We start from the raw sequence: 21987 nt of genomic DNA, 5'->3' as shown, positions 1-21987 counted from the left end.
TAAGGCCTCACAAAGCCTAGAGCCACCTCTGGTAGGTTGGCAACACTGATCCCAAAGCCCGGCAACTGCGGCTGGATGCCACCATCTTGAATGTGAAGTCAGCAGCCCCAGTAGACGTAGAGCTGTCATTCAGTTGATTCTCTACACTACAGTATTCTCTGCATTCCTCTTTCGGCTGCCATATAGTACTAGGGATACAGTATTTTCTTTTAAAGAATAACCTTTACTGGACAGTGCTGACCAATCAGAATCCACCTAGCCCATACTGTGAGTGCTGGAGGAGAAGAGTGAAAGACAGGATTTCAAATCCCTGGACCGGTAAAGCATTATCCCGATGCCCGACAGCGGGTAATCGTGGAACCCTGGTACAACGGGACTGGGGAGGGGGCCCAGTGTACAGTAAGTTCACCTTACAGATTTTCTGTAAAGGTGAACAAACCCTCTAAAGGAGAGTATTGCAGCAAAAGTGGTTTATATTTAAAGTAATATTAAAGGCTTGCTTTTTTTTTTTTTTAAATAACAAACGTGCAATACTTACCTGCTCTGTGTAGTTATTTGGCACGGAGCAGCTCGGATCCTTCTCTTCTTGGGTCCCATGTCGGTGCTCTTGGCCCCTCCCTTCTGCCAAGAGCCCCCAGAGCGAGCAGCTTGCAGTAGGGGGACCCGGGGCACAGCTCAGCGTGGCCATTCACACAGAGAGTTGCTGCTAATGGTGGGTGTGGTCAGGTTGTGCTTACAGTGGGAGGAGCTTACAGTGGTATGGTTAGACCCTTTATGACCAAGGTCAAAACAAAAATAATAGATATAAAAAGTTTCACTGCCACAAACAGAGAGCAGGCAGGCTCTTTATTGCAGAAGAGACATGCAATGCACATGTGCAGCTCAGCTTACACCTCTGGCCTGGTCTCTGTGTGCTGGAATGACTGATTCCTGTGCATGCGCAGGAGTGATGTCATACTACGCTGACCCATGAAGAAGACTGGAGACCGCCACACAGCTGAAGATGCTGGCACCATTGAGGGACGTTGTCACTGAAGCAAAAGTAAGTTTAGTTCTGTAAAGTCCTTATAAAGTCTGGAAATCTTTTACCTTAATGCATTCCCTGCATTAAGCTAAAAAGTGTCCCAGTGTTTGTATCGCCCAATCACCCCGTTCTATACTTACCTATGTCCTCTCTCAATCCAGCGCTGTGCCCGTCTGCAGTGGCGCTCTCCTCTCCCTCTCTCTGCTCACAGGGGCAGCAGAAGGAACCATTGACTCCTGCCAATCGAATCCTGTGAGCAGAGGGCAGGCAGCGGGGCTGAGCCACGCTGTGTGGGCCAAAAGACATGCACATATAGTATCCCCCTTAATGCAGACCCCCACAGTAAAGACACCCCCCTTAGTGCAGACCCCCCATCAGTATAGAATCCCCCTCAGTGCAGACCCCCATCAGTATAGTATCCCCCTTAGTGCAGACCCCACAATCAGTATAGAATCCCCCTTAGTGCAGACCCCCCATCAGTATAGAATCCCCCCTTAGTGCAGACCCCCCATCAGTATGGAATCCCCCTTAGTGCAGACCCCCATCAGTATAGAATCTCCCTTAGTGCAGACCCCTACAGTATAGACACCCCCTTAGTGCAGACCCCCATCAGTATAGACACCCCCCTTAATACAGACCCCCCATCAGTATAGACACCCCCCTTAGTGCAAACCCCTGCAGTATAGACACCCCCAATTAGTGCAGACCCCCCCATCAGTATAGAATCCCCCTTAGTACAGACCTCCCAATCAGACCTCCACTGCAGGTGTGGGCATCATCCCTGTATAACCCCCGGAAGCTGAGTAGGCACATCTGCGTACACTCGGCGGGAAGGGGTTAAATAAAAAACGGTGTCACTTTTATTCCTATAACAAGGAATGTAAACATCCCTTATAATAGAAAAAAAGCATGACAGGACCTCCTAAATATGAGATCTGGGGGTCAAAAAGACCTCACATCTCATATTTACACTAAAATGCAATAAAAAAACAAAAAAAATTTTGTCATTAAAATTTTTTTTTTAAATGTCCCTTTTAGAGCTATGGGCGGAAGTGACGTTTTTAAGTCTCTTCTGCCCTGCAATGTTATTTGAGATGGGTGGCGGCCATCTTCCCCTCACTCATCTCCATACTTAGCAAGGGGCAACATCCGATCGCCTCCGCCGCTGCCGACGGCTCCGCTAAGCAGCGGAGGGCACTGGAGCATGGCTGGGGGGGCCCCTCTCCCACCACCGATAGAAGTGATCTTGTGGCGAATCCGCCGCAGAGACCACTCTTATCAGAAACCGGACCCGCTGAAGAAGAGGATACCGGGGTTATGGCAGCTAGCTGCTTCCATAACAACCATATTCCTCTTCAAAGTTAGGACGTATATGGGCGCGCTGCGGTCTGGAAGGGGTTAGAATGGACAGAACTGTACGGTGCTGCCAGACGTCGTGGTTTTGCGTACCTGAAAACATTCCGCGCTTTCCTATGTGTGGGGGGACATTAAGAGGTGATGGTGCGCCATGTGCATCTTCTAAAGGGCAGCACATATTTCCTGCGGGTTGGGGAACGTGTGCGATTAGCGTGTGTTTCCCATCCCGCATATGTGTGATTCTAGTCTTAGTAGTTCATTTTTTATTTTTTTGTTGTAAACTCAGCTTCTTCGCTGGTCTTCTGGTCTCCAGCGCCGCCATCTTGACTCTGGGAAGCCGGCTGTGACTTCCTGCTGTTCCACAGCTGGCACCCCACCGCTCATGTGCGAGATCTTGGCACCCCAGATGTTTTGGAACTACATTTCCCATGATGCTCAACTACACTGCAGAGTGGCTGAGCATCATGGGAAATGTAGTTCCAAAATATCTGGAGTGCCAAGGTTCGCCATCACTTTCCTAGGGCATGAGACTTGTCCCAGGAGGCTGCGGGAGGGGGGGAGCCGAACCTCGGTTTTTCTCACCTAGGGGGGAGAAGCAGAAGTGGGATCGGGTACCTGTCAGAAAAAGGAACCCACTCCAAAAAAAAAAAGTTGCTATAGCGGTAGAGGAGGGGGGAGGAGGATGGGCAGAACTTCACTTTTTAATCACAAATCTACAAATATTTGTAAATCTATAGCAAAAGGTCGCCCAGTATTGGGATGGCAGGGATCACCTATGCACTCAAAACATCTCACTGATGCTTTGGCAGTCTGATTGGCACCAGTTTGGTTCCTTATTCTGTCAGTAATTCCTCTGATAAATGTCACTCACAGGCACTTCACTAGAGCTGATCATCAGCATCAACCTTCTGCTTTACACATTCAGGATGGCAAACTGCAGGCTCAGAGCTCTGAGCAGAGCGACCTCGTGTGGTGAATATGCACCATCACATGTGAGCTGAAGATGCTTTATCTATCTTTCACCAGAAGGGGTCAGTGCTGCTCATATTCTTTATTGTTTAACTAGTTGCTGACCGCCGGCCGTCAAATGACGGCCAGGCGGCGCACCTATTGTGGCGGGAGGCCGTCATATGACGGCCTCCCGTTTAAACAGGGAATGCGCGCGATCGTGCGCGCGCATCCCTTTTTTTTCGGTGGCGGCGTGTCACGGAGACACCGCTCGCCACCGAAGGGGGTGAACAGCCATTCGTTATGGCTGTTTACCACGTGATCGGCCGTGATGAAGTCACGGCCGATCACAGATGGTCACACCCCGAACGTGCACGGCGCATGCGCGCGATCGCGAGCGTGCTGCGCGTGCACGTCGGTGGCGGCGTGTTCCCCGGGAACACTACTCGTCACCGACGCTGGTAAACAGCCATTGGCCGGCTGTTTACCCACGTGATCGGCTGTGAGCCTTTCACAGCCGATCACAAAAATGTAAACAAACTGCGGTAACGGGATTTTACCGGGTTCTCCTCCTCACACACCGATCGTGTGTGAGGAGGAGATTGCGGTAACATCTCGTTACCGCATACAGTGTACACCAATCATACTGATTGCCCCCCCCCCCCGATAAAGAGGACCTGTCACCACCCCTCATAGTACCTGTCAATCACAGTCCATCAGAGTACCTGTCACAGTCCATCAGAGTATTTGAGAACCTGTCACAGCACATCAGAGTACCTGAGTACCTGTCACAGCCCATCAGAGTACCCGAGTACCTGTCACAGCCCATCAGAGTACCTGTCAGCCCATCAGAGTACCCGAGTACCTGTCACAGCCCATCTGAGTACCCGAGTACCTGTCACAGTTCATCTGAGTACCCGAGTACCTGTCACAGCCCATCAGAGTACCCGAGTACCTGTCACAGCCCATCAGAGTACCCGAGTACCTGTCACGGCCCATCAGAGTACCCGAGTACCTGTCACGGCACATCAGAGTACCCGAGTACCTGTCACGGCACATCAGAGTACCCGAGTACCTGTCACGGCACATCAGAGTACCCGAGTACCTGTCACGGCACATCAGGGTACCCGAGTACCTGTCACGGCCCATCAGGGTACCCGAGTACCTGTCACGGCCCATCAGGGTACCCGAGTACCTGTCACGGCCCATCAGGGTACCCGAGTACCTGTCATGGCCCATCAGGGTACCCGAGTACCTGTCACGGCCCATCAGGGTACCCGAGTACCTGTCACAGTCCATTAGAGTACCGGGTACCTGTCACAGTCCATTAGAGTACCGAGTACCTGTCACAGTCCATCAGGGTACCCGAGTACCTGTCACAGTCCATTAGAGTACCGAGTACCTGTCACAGTCCATTAGAGTACCCGAGTACCTGTCACAGTCCATTAGAGTACCGAGTACCTGTCACAGTCCATTAGAGTACCGAGTACCTGTCACAGTCCATCAGGGTACCCGAGTACCTGTCACAGCCCATCTGAGTACCCGAGTACCTGTCACAGTCCATCTGTGTACCAGAGTACCTGTCACAGTCCATCTGAGTACCCGAGTACCTGTCACAGTCCATATGAGTACCTGTCACCGCCCTTCAGAGTACCCAAATACCAGTCACCAAACCATCAGAGTACCTGTCACCAGGCCATCAGAGTACCCGAGTACCTGTCACCAGGCCATCAGAGTACCCGAGTACCTGTCACCAGGCCATCAGAGTACCCGAGTACCTGTCACCAGGCCATCAGAGTACCCGAGTACCTGTCACCAGGCCATCAGAGTACCCGAGTACCTGTCACCAGGCCATCAGAGTACCCGAGTACCTGTCACCAGGCCATCAGAGTACCCGAGTACCTGCCACCAGGCCATCAGAGTACCCGAGTACCTGTCACCAGACCATCAGAGTACCCGAGTACCTGTCACCAGACCATCAGAGTACCCGAGTACCTGTCACCAGACCATCAGAGTACCCGAGTACCTGTCACCAGACCATCAGAGTACCCGAGTACCTGTCACCAGGCCATCAGAGTACCCGAGTACCTGTCACCAGGCCATCAGAGTACCTATCTCCAGCCCATGTCTCATAGAATATACATTGGGGTGTTTGCTTTCCAAAATGGGGTCATTTTGTGGGTAATTTCACTGTCCTGGTGGTCCAGGACCTTCAAAAGTGTGATGGGTAGGAATGAAATGAGATGTGTCATTTATGCTCCTAGAACGCCTGAACGTACTACTTCAATGTTCGGCCTCTCTATGTGGCCAGGTTGTGTAAAAGTCCTACACATGTGGTATCGCCATACTCGGGAGGAGTAGCAGAATGTATTTTGGGGTGTAATTTTTGCTATATACATGCTATGTGTTAGAAATATCTTATAAATTGACAATTTTGTGTAAAAAAAAATGCGTTCAAATTTTTTTCCACATATTCCAAAAACTTCTGGAAAAAAATGAACCGTTCAAAAGACTCATTATGCCTCACAGATTATACGTTGGGGTGTTTGCTTTCCAAAATGGGGTAATTTTATGGGAAATTCCATTGTCCTGGTACTCCAGGGCCTTCAAAAGTGTAATAGGTGGTTGAGAAATGAGATGCGTAATTTTTGCTCGTAGAACGTCTGAAGGTACTACATCAATGTTAGTGCTCTGTATGTGGCTAGGCTGTGTAAAAGTCCTACACATGTGGTATCGCCGTACTCGGGAAGAGTAGCAGAATGTATTTTGGGGTGTAATTTGTTGTATGCATATGCTGTGTGTGAGAAATAACCTGATAATATGACAATTTAGTAAAAAAAAAAAAAAAAAAAAAAAAAAAATCTTCATTTTGCAAAGAATTGTGGGAAAAAATGACAACTTAAAAAAACTCACCATGCTACTTACTTAATACCTTGGGATGTCTACTTTGTAAAAAGGGGTCATTTGGGGGGTATTTGTACTTTCCTGACTTGTTAGGGCCGGTTCACACAGCAGGCGAGGCGAGGCGACTCCGACTTGCCTCGCCGCGACCTGCCGCGGCCTCAGCGGCGACTTGCAAATGACTTCTGTATAGAAGTCAATGCAAGTCGCCCCGAGGTCGCCCAAAAGTAGTACAGGAACCTTTTTTCTGAGTCGGAGCGACTCGAGTCGCTCCTCTCAGAACGGTTCCATTGTACAGAACGGGGGCGACTTGCGAGAGCGAGGCGAGGCGAGTCGTGTCGCCTCGCATCGCCCGCTGTGTGAACCGGCTCTTAGTGTCTCAAGAAATGAGGTACACCTGATGTACTGAAGGCCTGATCAGAAGTGATCAATTTTCAGTGATTGGCACCATAGTTTGTAGACTCTATAACTTTCACAAAGACCAAATAATATATACTAATGTGGGTTATTTTTACCAAAGATATGTAGCAGTATAAATTTTGGCCAAAATTTATGAAGAAAAATTACTAATTAGCAAAAATTTATGACAGAAACGAAGAAAAAGGCATTTTTTTCACAAAATTTACGTTTTATTTTATTTATAGCACAAAAAATAAAAAACCCACTAGTGATTAAATACCACTAAAAGAAAGCTCTATTTGTGTGGAAAAAAGGACGCAAGTTTCATATGGATACAGTGTAGGATGACTGAGTAATTGTCATTCAAACTGTGAGAGCGCTGAAAGCTGAAAATTGGTCTGGTCAGGAAGGGGGTGTAACTGCACTGTACTGAGGTGGTTAAAAGTATTACTGATTAAAAAAAAAAATAATAATAAAAAAAAAACTCCATACAAATAATTATTGAGTTTCTCCCTTATAAATAAGTGCAATTATTACAACACAATTATTACAACACATTTTTACATATATTATGCTCCAATCAATCTTTTAAAAATCTGCAATGCAATGTTACAAATAATTATCCTATAAATGCGATGAAATCAAACAGAAAAGATTGTGAATATGTGATGAAAAAAAGGGTTAAATTAAATATGAACAAAGAAAAGTAATATAAAAGAAATAAATAAGAGTGTAGAAAAAAAATAATAATGATAATAATTAAAAAAATATATATATAAATAAGAGTCTATAAAAAAGTTACAATATATAAATATATATGAAAACATTTCATGAATTAATATATAATATAATAGATAAGGGTGTATAAAAAAATAACAATAGTTAATAAATATAAAAATAACTATAAATACAGGTGTATAAAATAGTGAATAAAAATAAATATTGATAATAGCCAAATACCCTCTGAGTGCTCTACTTCTACGTTCTTTCTATGCAAATTCAGTATCTTTTTGTTTATTGCCAATGTTATCATTTTCTTTTTGTGTGTTTATGGAAAAAAACGTAATCACGTTTCAAAAAATAAAAAAAAATAAAGGTGTCTAAACACAAAAAAAAGAAAAAGGATTAAATCTAGAAAATAAAAAAAATAAGGGTGTGTGTAAATAAAACAATCTGTCATATATAAAACAAATATAAATAAGAGTGCATAAAAATAATAAATATGATAAATAGTAAATATAGAAATAAAAATTGTGAATAAAGGGGTATAAAACAATAAATAAAAACCTTAAACATAATTGTATTTATTTATTTTATATTATATTTATGTTTTTTTTGCCAATGATAATAAAATGGTAATAAAATAATAAAAACCTTAAATATACTTTTTTATTTTCTATTATATTTATGTTTTTTTATTTATTTAATTTTTTAAATTTTTATTCTTATTATTTAGGGTGCTCTGCAATAAAAATGTAAATAAATGGGGTATAAAATAATAAATAATAATGTTAAAGATAATATTTTTTTATTTTCTGTTATATTTCTGTTTTGTTTTGTTATGTTTATTTCGATTTTTATTGTAGAGCTGCCTGAATAATTAGAGTGAAAGATATATATATATTTTGTTTTTTTAATAGGGTAAAAAAATGACAGGCTGTGTATCACTGTATTATCTGAATGCTCTAAGTCGGCTATTCACTGCTATCTTGCCAGCCCAGTACTGGTCAGTGTGATAGACATTGCCATCATCGATCAGTGGTGGACCAGGGTATAGTCGTGAGCCACAAGCAATGCTAATGCTGAATTATGGCACTAGCAGTGGTGGACCAGGGTATAGTCGTGAGCCACCAGCAATGCTAATGCTGAATTATGGCACTAGCAACGGACACCCGCGTGACTTGTCAGGGGGTGGACTAGAACTCATGGACATACGCAATCCAACAGCAGCCCGCGCCTTTGGAAGGCGGCGCGCATTGTCACACGCCACCACTCCTGGCTGATATACCAGAGACATTTCTTTATCTAGAAGCTAGTTTCTCAGTGCCGTTAGCAGCTCAGCATTGCCATCTACAGGCATTACTGAGAATTATACCCGCACGCTGCTGAGCTGAAGAGACGCTCTCTGCTCTATGAGACCTGCGCACAAGCTGTAGCTGGCTCTGCTGATGCCTGCCTCGGAAGGACCCCGTTGTACTGTCCATAACGTCGCTTAGCAACCGCCCGTCCTTGCCAACCGGAGTGCGACCATAGTAACCCACAGACTGCAACATGGCAGAGGGAGGGGAGCCGATCGTCAGACCCAGAAGGATCTTTATTCAATCCGGGGCGTTAATATAGATAAAGTAGGCACAATTCTTTTTTCTTTATTGAGTGGCATTTAGTTCACACCAGAATGCCGGCTTGGAAGCCGCACGTTTCCTGCACCACCTTCAAAACGCACCACAGTTGCGATTTGCAGCGGGGTGTTAATGTTGCGTCATGAAATGCAGGTCGCACGCGCAGGGCACTCGCCTGCACCAGACCGCGTGCTACAGAAGTACTATGCCATCCGCTTGCTGTGCGTTTCCCTTAAAGGAGTGCATGACCTGCTTTTGGTGCAGTTCGGTGCGACTCGGTCCATTCACAATGAATAGGCTAAAATCGCACACCGCACGTGAATGGCAGAGGAACGCTCAGTACGTTGTTGTGCGATTCCGTGGTGTGGACCGGCCCTTCACTCATTTGTATGCGGAGGCCGAGCTGCAATGCCACTTCATGTGAGCTCTGGTGCATTGCGAGAAAAATGCTCCAAGTCTGCGTTTAAAAAAAAAATGAATATAAATAAGGGAGTATAAAAAAAATGCAAACAATATATATTTGTGAATACATTTAATGAATAAATATAAAAATAAATAAGGGGATATATAAACAATAATAAAATAGTTAATAAATGTAAAAATAATTATAAATAAGGGGGTATAAAATAATAAATAAGGGCGAGCGATTAATAATGCCCATACACCTCCTGGGGGCTCTACTTCTACCTGCTTTTTATGCGAATTCAGTAGCACAAGGCAGCTTTGTGGTGTGAACAGGGCACAGAGATAATAATGGTTTTCTATGGTCCTGTGTGGTGACCGGTGCTGATAAAGTGCAGAAAAATGCATCCAGTGTGAATGAGCTCTTAGGTGAGGTTGTCACTTATTTTTTTCAAGCCAAACCCGAACACTCTAGCAGCGCACAGTACGTTTTTTGTTTTTGTTTTAGGGTGCTTTCACACTGCAGCCGCCCGAGCACAGGATTCAAAACCCGGACTGTCCGGGTGAATCTCGGACAGGTGGTGACCCTACTCTTAGGCCTCAGCTATCCACACCTCTGTGTGAAGGACCGTCTTTGCCCGCATCCATTTATGTCTATTGGGACGCAGTAGCAGCATGGATATAGCCACCGGGGCCAGCTTGGCAGTCGTGCAGGGGCATGTCTCTGAACGTCTGTGCAGGCACTGCGTCCCAGTAGACATAAACCATACTGCTTGTACCCAGAGGCATAAAACACTTGGGTACCCCATGCAGGCATGGGGGGGGCCCTTAGCATAGGTACGTCTGTGTGAATGAGGCCTTTAACCTCTTGCCAACCTGCTGCAGTACCTATACTGTGGGGGATTGGCTCTTTCAGGCATGGTAAAGTACCTGTACATCGGGGCTTTCTTCCGGGTCCGCTCTCTCACGCATGCGTGCGCACCCAGAAACCCGAGCTGTCATTCACTGCAGCAAAAGCCAAGCAGTGGGTCTTAGCCAATGATTTATGGCCGGGACGATCGGCTGAGCGAATGACAGAAGAGAGCAACAACACAGAGCTCTCTACAGACGGCAGCAACGTGCCGCTTTTTTTTCTCCCTGCAAAGTAGGGAATAAAAATCAGAACATTACTTAATAAAAATCAGCACATTGTACATACAGTAACCATTGTCAGGCACACAGTTAACCTTTTGATCTAATGTTAACCCCTTTCCCAGTCAGTCTCATTAGTACAGTGACAGTGTATATTATTAGCACTGATCACTGTATTAGTGTCACTGGTGGTGTCAGCATCAGTTTGGCTGCTTTCACACCGAGGCGTTTTTTAGGTGTGTTAGCGCTAGAAATAGCCTCTAATGCCTGAAAACCTCCTCCCTATTCATTCCAGTGTGACTTTTCACACTGGGGCGGTGCGCTTGCGGGACATTCTGAAAAGTCCTGCAAGCAGCATCTTTGGGGCAGTTTGGGAGCTCTGCATACACTGCTTCCAAAACTCCCTGCCCATTGAAATGAATGGGCAGCGCTGCCAAAGCTCTGCGACATGGGCGCTTTTAACCCTTTCTTTGGCCGGCAGTGGGCTAAAATTAGCGACGCTTTACCGCTAACGCGGAGCGACTACAGTGTGAAAGTAATCTAAGTGTCAGATTGACCGTGCACTAAGGGAGTCCCACTATAAGTTGCTGATCACCACCATTACTAGTATAAATAAATAAATATAAACTCTAGTATATATCCCATAGATTGTAGACGCTATAGTTTTCATACAAACCAATCAATATACACTTTTTTTTATTTTTTTACCAAAAATATGTAGCAGGATGCGTTTTGGCCAAAATATAAGAAGAAATTAAATTTTTTTATTTTTTTATTGGATATGTTTTATAGCAGAAAGTAAAATATATATATATTTTTTGCTTTTTTTAATATTTTCAGTCTTTTTTCGTTTATATAATAAAAAATAAATAATGCAGTGGTGATCTAGTACCACCAAAAGAAAGCTCTATTTGTGTGAAAAAAAAATATATAAATTTTGTTTGGGGACAGTGTTGCATGACTGCGAAATCGGCAGTTAAAATAACACCGTGCCATATAGCAAAAAATGGCCTGGTCATGAAGGGGGATAAATCTTCCCGGAGGTCTAGTGGTTTAGTGTATCTAGATCCAAAATCTTTTTTTTCTTTTTTTCTGGATAGAGTAGGAAGAGTTTTAACCCCTGCTAGGTTATTATTATTTGTGCACCACTGGGGAGATTTCCCTTCACTTCCTGTCCTAGAGATGCAACAGAAGGTTAAAAGTAAATCTCTAAATGTGATTGGGGTTCTTCTCTTAGATAGTTCACCCAGTAAAGGAGTCAGTACGATTGATAGTATACAGTGTCATCATTTGTAGGAGCTGGTTGTAGACATACCAGTGATGTAACTAGAAGGTGGAGGTGGAGGCGGGTGTAGTGGTATAGGTGGTGGCTGATGGACAGCAGCAGGAACAGCAGGTGGAGGAAGAGTGAGTTTTGTCAAATCAGCGGTTTCTGGAACGTTGGCGGCATCACCCTCTACTGCCCCAATTCCAGGCACCAGAGGAGGTTTTCACTCTAGAGGCCACAAAGAAGAAGAAGCGTGTGTAATTACGTGCAAACGTTCGGTTGGCGCGAGTGCGTCCACGTGTTCGTATTGGCGTGCGTCCGTTCGTACCAGGACTCGCACGCCTCTGATGGGGACACCGTGCATGATCCTTGGGACGAAGGTGAACTGCTGCTACACGGGGACGGATCTTCACATGGTGAGTTCTCTGACACCAGGAAAGGTACATCAGAATGCGGATGCCCTTTCTCGGGTCTATTGTCACTTGGCTCGTGGTGTCCAGACCCCTGGCTTGGAACAGGGTATTTCAAGGGGTTAATTGAAGAGGGCAGTTACTTCCCCTTCAGACCTGCTTATTGCCAGCTGGGCTGAAAATGTTAGAGGGGAGCTGTTTGAGTAGGAGAGAAAGAGAGACACAGCAGCATGCTGTGTGAAAGGACCCTTTGCTGTATTGCGTACCTGCTGGGGTGAGCAAAACCATATCAGAGACTGTAGCTCTGGCTAGAGCCATGTACTTTATCTATATATCAGCCTGTTGGTTAAAGAGATTGAACTTTTCCTACATCTGCACCTGTGTTACAAGACAAGTCTGTTGTTTCTTCTGTTTATTTTGCTGAATAAAGCCATTTTTACTTTACTGAACTATTTGAGCCGGCTCTTTACCCCTCCGATCGCCTACAAATGATTTATATCTATATATCTATATATATATATATATATATATATATATATATATATATATATATATATATGGCCTAAGTCTAGATGAATCACCCACACTTAAAGGGGTAGCTACACATTTTTTGTTTTCTTTTTCATACACATTATTTGAAGTGTATTGGGATAGGCTCTAGTGCATGTAATAAATTGTTTTTGATATATAACCAAATGTAATGTACTTCGGCTTCTTTCATTGTCTTTGTGTATTAGTTATACAGGCTTATCAGCGCCTCAACAGAGACAGAAAACCATTATCTCTTCTTTATTTCTACAGATATTTCCCAATTAAGACAGACACAACCATTGCCGCCACCCACATCACCACCACCCAAAGTGCCAGTCCTGTGCGCACAAAATAACTGTTTGAATGATGGAATCTGTGTTCTGGAAAACCAGCAGCCGGCATGCAGGTAAAAATGTCTTGCCTCAGTGCAGGAGTGTCAAACTCAATTTCATTGTGGGCCACATTGCATCAGCATTATAATTGCCCTTAACCACTTGAGACCCGCGCTATAGCCGAATGACGGCTACAGCGCGGATCTCCTTTGCCGGGACGACGTCTGCAGGTAAGCTGCACTTGTAAACCCAGAAGGCTTCGGGGAACAGAGGGCAGATAGGGTGACCATTTACAGCCAGGTGACTTCAAGTAATTGTAGCACCCTCTAGTGTAGAGTGCTAGGCTGTACATAGATTTCTTTTTGTAATATAGGTAAATTTAGGCTTGGCTACTCTTACCTCCCCCACTATCAAGCGGTCGGAAATTACCTGGATCTCAGTGTGTACTTGCTGGATCTCAGCACGGTGTGTCTCCTCCACTCTCTTAATGAGAGCCTCTATATCGGCTTTCGTTGGTAGAGCCTGGATTAAGCTCTTCAGATCCTCCGCTTCCGATCGTATACTACGAGGGGTGACTTCCTCGTATTCCTCTTTGCCGTTCCCGGCCTCGGTTGGGCTTTTCGTCTCCCCCCTATTCGTCCACGCACTCGCCTCCGCTTCCGATCGTTTAGTGCGAGGGGTAGCTCCTTCGTTTTCCTCTCTGCCATTCCCAGCCTCGATTGAGCTTTTCATCTCCCCCCTGTTTGTCCGAGCGCTCACCACCTCGGGGGGCTTAGCTACGTCCGTAGTCTCCGCGATATGCCCGGCAGCTGACATCCGCCTCGGGGAGAAATACTGCTGTATAGCGGGTTGTGGGGCACTGCACCCTGCAGCTCTACGCGAGGTTTTCGTTTCTCTCTGTCTAGGCGCGCTCATTCCGGGATCCTCAGGTGCAAATCACCTATGACTGGCGGTTCAGCTAGGAGCACAGACTCTGCACGCCCTCACTCAGCCATGCTCAGACCACACCCCCCTAAGCAACAGATTTGAAGGAAAAATGGAGAGAGTGGAAAGGGAGAGCAAAGAGCAGGGTGAGACGTTGGTGAAGATGCAGCTTCAGATCGAGGAACTTGAAGATCGTAGTCGTCGCTGCAACTTGAGGCTCCGAGGAGTCCCAGAAGTCGCTGAGCAGGAGGACTTGCAGGAGAAGGTAATGAGCATTTTTCACATGATTTTAGAGGGTAATGTCCCGCCTAACATGGATTTGGACAGAGTACACAGGGCGCTAGGGCCTAAATCAGCAGACCCGCAAAGGCCCAGGGACATAATTTGCCGCCTCCATAGATACGCGCATAAGGAGACTTTGCTGAGGAAGGCATGGTTGGCTGGCAATATTGAGATAGAGGGATCAGTAGTGAAGCTCCTACCTGACTTATCCCGGGCCACACTACAGCGCAGAGCACAGTTGCGTGCTGTCTTGGACTGTGTACGGCGGGAGGGACATGCATACAGATGGAAATACCCTCTTGCTGTGGTAATAAGAAAAGGAACATCTACATGCACACTGAGACTATACAGCGATCTTCCAAAATTATTTGCCTTTATAGGTGTGGAGCCGTTTATGGTGCCGAACTGGAGACTCCCACTCTCTCAGCTACAGAGAAAAAAACCAGAAAGCACAGGAGGGAAAGAGAGGGAGTGGGAAAGATGAGAAAGACATATTACAGCACAATGAGACTTGTGTTAGAAATTAAGCTAAATTAACTCATATCCCTGAACCTATCCTTTTTTTTTGTTTCTTTTGTGCGCCTGTTGGGGCTTTTTCCCTTCTCTGTTTCCTTTTTTTTCGTAGCCTCATCCCATAGGTTTTCAACTTGTCTAATTAATTCCCTCCATGATGATTTAAGAAGTATGGGAGGAGAGAGATATGCTCTTAATATCTTTTTTTGGATTAGGATGAATGGAGATAATGAGGGATGAGGTGGGGGCAGCGGGTGGGTGGGGGGGGGGACGGGGGGGGGGGATACAGGTGGAGAGTCTAAGATAAATACACAAATAAGATTAGGTAATTATAATAAAGGGGGGGGGTTCAGGTCCCTGGGGGGGATTCACATGACCGAGGTTCCTAGAAGAGGTGGTCACTTAGGAGAGTAATATAATTTACTATTATAATTTACTAGGGATAAAGAGGGGGAAAATGGGATGATAGGGGTTGCAGTGGTTTCTTCTTTTTTTTTTTAGAAGTGTTGGGAGGAGGGGGGGATTTAATATAATACATAATATTTTTTTTCTTTGGTTTTTTCTTGTTTTTTGGGGGGGGAGGGAGTAATGGATGTGGAGGGTCAGTAAATATATATGGGAATGATGGTGCACAGGGGATGGTTTAGACTTGTGAGGGTTGAGAGGGTGGGATAAGGAGGGATATTGAGCTGGGGGAGAGTATATAGAATTAGGACACAAGAAACTGTTGGTTTCTTTTTTTTTTTTTTGGTCAATCACTAATCACCAATATTAGTAACTTTTAATATCACCACTAACAAAATAAAGCACATAGCTAGGGACCTGGGGGAAACGGAGGGTTTACGGATTGGGACCAGACCCCCCTACCTGAACTTAAGGATGAATAAAATAACTTTATAAGATGTGGCCTCCGGCCCCCCCCCCTCTCTTTCTCCCTTTCTCCTTCTCCCCACCTTGCCTCCCCTCCCCCCTTTGAGGAGGAAAGGGAGAGAGGGAAAGGAAAAAGGGGAGGAAAAAGGGAAGGGAAAAGGGAAAGAAAAAAAAAAGAAAATAATTTTTTTTTTTTTTTTGGGATGAGGAGTGTAAGGTATTATATTGTATTGTTGCTTTATTTTATTATGGTACGGTTTTTTTTTTTTTTTTTTGGAACAAGGTCAATACACAATATGGCTCTTGGAGGAAGGAAGAGAGAAACGGAGAGGAGACATGGGAAAGGGGGGGGGATTGATATAAATTATATATACAGGAGAGGCTTAAGCTTTGGATAAATATAGAGATGGGTACATGTATGAATTTACAAACACAGGTGCAGCTGTGAATGTGTGTCTCCATACATGTATATGCAAGGGTATAGGTGTATATATGTAAAAGTATATACGTAGATGTGAATGGACAGACATAATTAACTTTGCCTCTACTATGGCTTCTGTCTCCCTTTTTTTTTTTTTTTTTTTTTTTTTTAACCCCCCCTCTCTTAAAAGAGCCATGTTGGAGTAGACACAATCTATGTGGAGAAGTAACAGGTGACAGTAGAAAACATGATATTATAAAAGACTGGCGGAGGGCACGGGGGGAGCTCGCCCAGGAGCAGCCAGGCACAACCACAAAACCCCATTAGGTAAACACTCATAATCCGGAGGGTCCGGAAATTGAGTGGGTAAAAGCAGTAGAGCTTTGAGATTCGTGGGGAGACCGTTGGTAAACGGCCAACCCAGGGATTGGTAGTGGGGGAGGGAGGGAGGGAGTAGCAGATTGGACGGGAGGGAGGGGGGCGGGAGGGGGTAGGGTTAGAGGGGGTTCTCCCCCCCCCCTTTTTTTTTTTTTTTTTTTTTTTGTTTGCACCTTTACTTGTCTCTGCCTCTTTCCCCAAGGAGATATGGAAACTTTAAAAATAATGTCCCTGAATGTAAAGGGACTGAACGTCCCGGAAAAAAGACGAATGTTACTTCATGATTTAAAGAGATTGAAGATAGATGTAGCGTTTATTCAAGAAACATATTTCAGAGAAAATAATTTCTCTCTGCTGAGGTCTACGGGGTATCCAACGGTTTACCATGCGCTTAACCCGATTTCCAAAACTAAGGGAGTCACCATTATGATATCAAAAACAGTAGCATGGAATCATAGGGATTCTATGATAGATGCAAAGGGAAGGTATCTGTTTGTAAAGGGGACTATAGGAGGGGTAGGAGTTACATTAGCAACATATTATGCCCCAATATACAACAAGACCTCTTTTTTAAAGAGATACTTGACAAACTTATGGAATTCGAAGAAGGACAGTTGATTATGGGGGGAGACCTTAATACCCCATTAATCCCCAGTGAAGACACCTCATCAGGGACATCGTCAGTGACACCTAAAATAAGAAAGAGGATAGCCCAGGCAATAACAGAAACAAAACTGGTAGATATATGGCGATTATTACACCCCAAGGAAAGAGATTACTCTTTTTTCTCCAAACCGCATAGAGTGTATTCACGGATAGATATGTTTTTTATTCCGCATAAACAATTATCCTCAGTTAAGGAAGCCACTATTGGTCTAATTACCTGGTCAGATCATGCCCCAAATTTTTAAAATATAATTTAACGGGGAAAAAACATTTAACCTCTAGGATGTGGAAACTCAATGAGAGCCTCCTTCAGGATCCTTTAGTCCTGGAGGATGTCAGAAAGGAGATAAAATTCTTCTTTCAGGAGAACGAAGGCCCAGAAAGTTCCTTGGGAACAATCTGGGAAACGCACAAGGCAGTAATCAGAGGAGTATTGATTAAGCACGGAGCAAGGATTAAGAAGGAAAGAGAAACTAAGTTAACAGAATTATTAGTAAAAATGCAACATCTAGAAGCCCAACATAAACATGCCCAGAACTTAGAAGTTGAACAAGAATTAATAAGCACACGTAGGCAAGTTACAGATCTGCTACAGTACAGAGCTAAAATGGCAATTCAGATAGGACGTAAGTGTAGCTATGAATCCGGCAATAAATGCGGAAAACAACTAGCGAGAGCATTACGGGAAATACAATCCAAGACATACATACCTATAATTAGAAAAAAAGGTGGGGAGGAAGAACGAGTGCCAGAACAGATTGCTGGTGTGTTTGGCGATTTCTACTCCTCATTGTATAATCTGAATTTGAGGGCATCAGATCAAGCTAAGATAAATGAATACATAAGATCAAGCGAAATGCCGACTCTGACAAGTACTGCACAAGAGGAGATGGAATCCCCAATCACACTAGAAGAAGTACAAAACACGATAAAACAGATAAAAAGTGGGAAAGCACCTGGTCCAGATGGACTAACAGCCCAATATTATAAGACGCTTATGCCGGAATTATGTCCATATATGGTTAAACTGTTTAATGAAATAGGAGACATATCGACTTTCCACTCAGATACACTTAAAGCTACAATCACAGTGATACAGAAAGAAGGTAAAGACCCGAAACAATGTGGAAGCTATAGGCCAATATCTTTACTGAACGCAGATTTGAAAATATTTAGCAAATTATTAGCCTTGAGGATACTGTTGTATTTGCCCTCTTTGATTCATCAAGACCAAGTGGGATTTGTCCCAACAAGAGAATCAAGGGACAATACTATTAAGGCCTTAAACCTAATACATACAGTCATCTCTACCGATACCCCCTGTATATTTCTGGGAACAGATGCAGAAAAGGCTTTTGATCGGGTGGGGTGGGGGTTCATGTTCTCGGTACTCCGACATATAAAGCTAGGAGGGAAAATGATGGGCTGGATAACAAGCTTGTATGAAAAACCTACAGCTCAAGTAAGAGTAAATGGAGTGGTATCTACATCTTTCCCAATAACAAATGGGACCAGACAGGGATGTCCACTGTCCCCTCTGTTATTTTGCGTTGACCCTTGAACCACTTCTATGCAGAGTAAGGCTCAACAGGGATATCCAAGGAATAACCATAGGAGAAACCCATAATAAAGTCGCAGCATATGCAGATGATATGCTTTTTACAGTGACGAATCCGATAATCTCGCTCCCAAATCTGTAAGGAAATCGAGACATATAGTACATTATCCCACTTTAAAATAAACTGCTCCAAGTCAGAAGCCTTAATGATAGCAGTCCCAGAGAAAATGACGAGACTAATAAAATTAAATTATAAATTTAATTGGACGGACTATGGCTTGAAATACTTGGGAATAACGATCGCAACAAACTTCAATAAGATATATGAATTAAATTTTGTACCAGTATTGAAGATGGTACGAGGATGCCTGGAGAGATGGCACAGGGGAATACATTCCTGGTTTGGAAGAAATAATATAATCAAGATGAATATTTTGCCAAAACTCCTGTACCTCCTCCAGGCAATCCCAATGTTAATACCAAGAATTTTTTTTAGAACTATACAAACATTATTTATGAAATTTATTTGGGCAGACAAACAACCAAGGATACGGAGGACATTATTAACATTACCAAAGCAATACGGGGGATTAGCAACACCAGACATATACAAATATTACCAGGCAATACATCTAGGTAGATTACTAGACTGGTGTCGACATGGAGATCAGAAAATATGGGTAAAATTAGAGCAAGCACAATGTAGGGAGCTACTACATAGAGCACCTTGGTGCTACAGAAATTTGACCTCAGATACGAAGCTACACCCTACAATAGGACCCACATTACAGATATGCTACCATCTCTTAGCTAAGAATAAGATATCGACACAGAACTCCCCTCTAGTCCCTATATTGGGTAACCCCCGATTTATACCAGGCATACAGAAAGGACCTTTTGATAAGTTGATTAAAAAAGGAATATATCAAGCTTCGCATTTCGTGAAAAAAGGTAAATGGCCAACAATGCAGGAGATGATAGATAGAAAAGACCCTTTTCAATTAGATTTCTGGCAGGCGGCACAATTAGGACATTTTCTAAAAACAGAGATAGTGCCAGAGTTACTAGATCGAGACTATATGCCATTTGAGAAACTCTGTATGGAAAAGGAACCAATTACGCATGCAATCTCGAAAATGTACGCGTTACTGATTAAACCCGTAGAAAATTTTCAGGTACCCTTCTTTAGGAAGTGGGAAATAGACCTAGGAAGGACTTTTTCTGAGGAGCAGAAGAAAAATATGATACAATCAATTTTTAAAACAGCAACATGCACAAAACTACAGGAAACTAATTATAAAATTATCGCACAGTGGTATAGAACACCAGAAAAACTTCAAAAATATTTCCCTCATATATCAAATAAGTGTTGGAGGTGCCAGAAAGAAGTGGGAAATTTTTTACATATATTTTGGTCATGTCCAAAAATTAAGAAATACTGGAAAGAGGTACGAGAGATCGCTCAAAAATTCAGTGAAGTAGAAATACGGGAGGACCCAGCAGTATTCCTCCTGAACTTGTCAGAGACCTCAGGAAATATAGGTGGGAATTCCATCCTGTGTCACTTGGTAAATACAGCCAAGTCATGTAAAACACTTAGGTGGAAACAAATACAACCCCCCAGTGTGAGCATGTGGTTGAAGAAAGTTGAGGAGGTGAACAGGATGGAAGACCTAATATGGACAGCCAGGAAAAGAAGGAAAACTTACTTGGAAATATGGACACCATGGAACCTCTATATCTCCTTGGAGGAGGGAAGGAGACAGATTGATGCGATTTAAGGGGGAGGAGGGGGAGATATAGGGGAAGGAGATGAGAACTCCCCCCCCCCCCTTTTTTTTTTTTTTTTTCTCGGGGGGGGGGGGGGGGAGAAGAATAGGGGGGAAAATATCAGGGGGGGAAGATGAGAAATAAGAGGATAACAATATAACTCTGGCCTGATTGGGAACAGTACCAACCTAGGACCAGACATGGGGTATGTGGGACTGAGAGTGAAGTCTCTATGATATTGCCCCGATATATTATATAGATTACCATTAACCTAGCCTGCTCTCTCTTTGGATTTATACATTACATTATAAAGGGAATAAGAGGCTAAGGGAATAGAATGAATTGTTATGCTCTTTTTGTTTATTATGTATGAATATGGAAACACGATGTATGACTCTTAGATTGTTTATGTAAAATTCTATTCTTGTTTACTTGAGGAAAAAATAAAATGGAAAGGGAAAAAAATAAATAAAGAAAGAAATTGAAAAAAAAATTTAGGCTTGGCTGGGAGCCAAGTCTGTGTTTAATCAGGGCCGGGGTGAGTGATCTAGGGAGGCTGGAGGACTCATAAGGCAACACCTCTGGTGCCTCCGCTTGCTTGCTGGAGCCTTGGTGAGGCTTCCGGAGGAATGGAAGGAAGGCTGGGAGGAGCTGCCTGGAATGTTAAGGAGGGCCCTGGCTGGTCCTCAGCAAGTGGGCTGATAGGGGGTGGGCCCCTCTTGAATACTCAGTCAGGCCAGCAGGGGCAGTGCAGAGTTTGGGTGGAAGCTGCAGATAGTGTTGAGGAGGCTGTCAGTGGCCCTTGAGGGTAGCCACCCCCTAGTCTGTCCTGTCCAGAGGCACGGGAGCAAGAATGAGCACAACAGGAGCCAGCTAGCACATCTGATGTCGCGTACACACGATCAAACAATCGGGTGGAAAAGTCCGGCAAACTCAAGTCCGCCGGACAATCCCCCCGTGTGTAGCCTCCGGCATACTTTTTTGACCCGAAAGTACGGCGGACTTAGAAAGTAGTTTTGCACTCCAATCTTCCCGCCGGACTCGCATTTCGGCGGACAATCCGGCCGTGTGTATGCCAGTCCGCCGTAGTTTTGAAATTAACTGACTTTTCCCGCCCGGAGAAAAGTCCGCTCATTTGAGCGGGTCTCCAGGTAGGCGGGGCCCGCGAAGGAGACGTCGCTGGCCCCGCCACCTGGTATGGACTTAAAGGGGAACCCCAACGCCAAAAAAAATCGGCGTGGGGGTCCCCCCAGGTCCACATCAGACCCTTGTCCTAGCACGCTACCCGGCCAGCCAGGAAAGGGGGGGCGAGCGAGCGCCCCCCCCCCCTCCTGAGCCGTACCAGGCCGCGTGCCCTCAACATGGGGGGGTGCCCCCGAAGTCGGAAGAAGAGGCCGGTGGCGAGGAAGAAAGCCGGGCTCCTCCGCTAGTAAAAGAGCTAGAAGAAGATAGCGGAGGAGTCTGGCGAGAAGACCCCCCGAAGACGGAAGACCCCGGAGCTGTGCAATAAACTATTTTATCTTATGTGTTGTTTTTTTTTGTACTTTATTACACAGGTGAATGGG

Source organism: Lithobates pipiens, unplaced genomic scaffold (assembly GCF_037356315.1).
Source record: "Lithobates pipiens isolate NorthernLeopardFrog02 unplaced genomic scaffold, aLitPip1_a1.2 Scaffold_13, whole genome shotgun sequence".
NCBI classification, from domain to species: domain Eukaryota; kingdom Metazoa; phylum Chordata; class Amphibia; order Anura; family Ranidae; genus Lithobates; species Lithobates pipiens.
Note: the sequence above shows the minus strand (reverse complement) of the source record.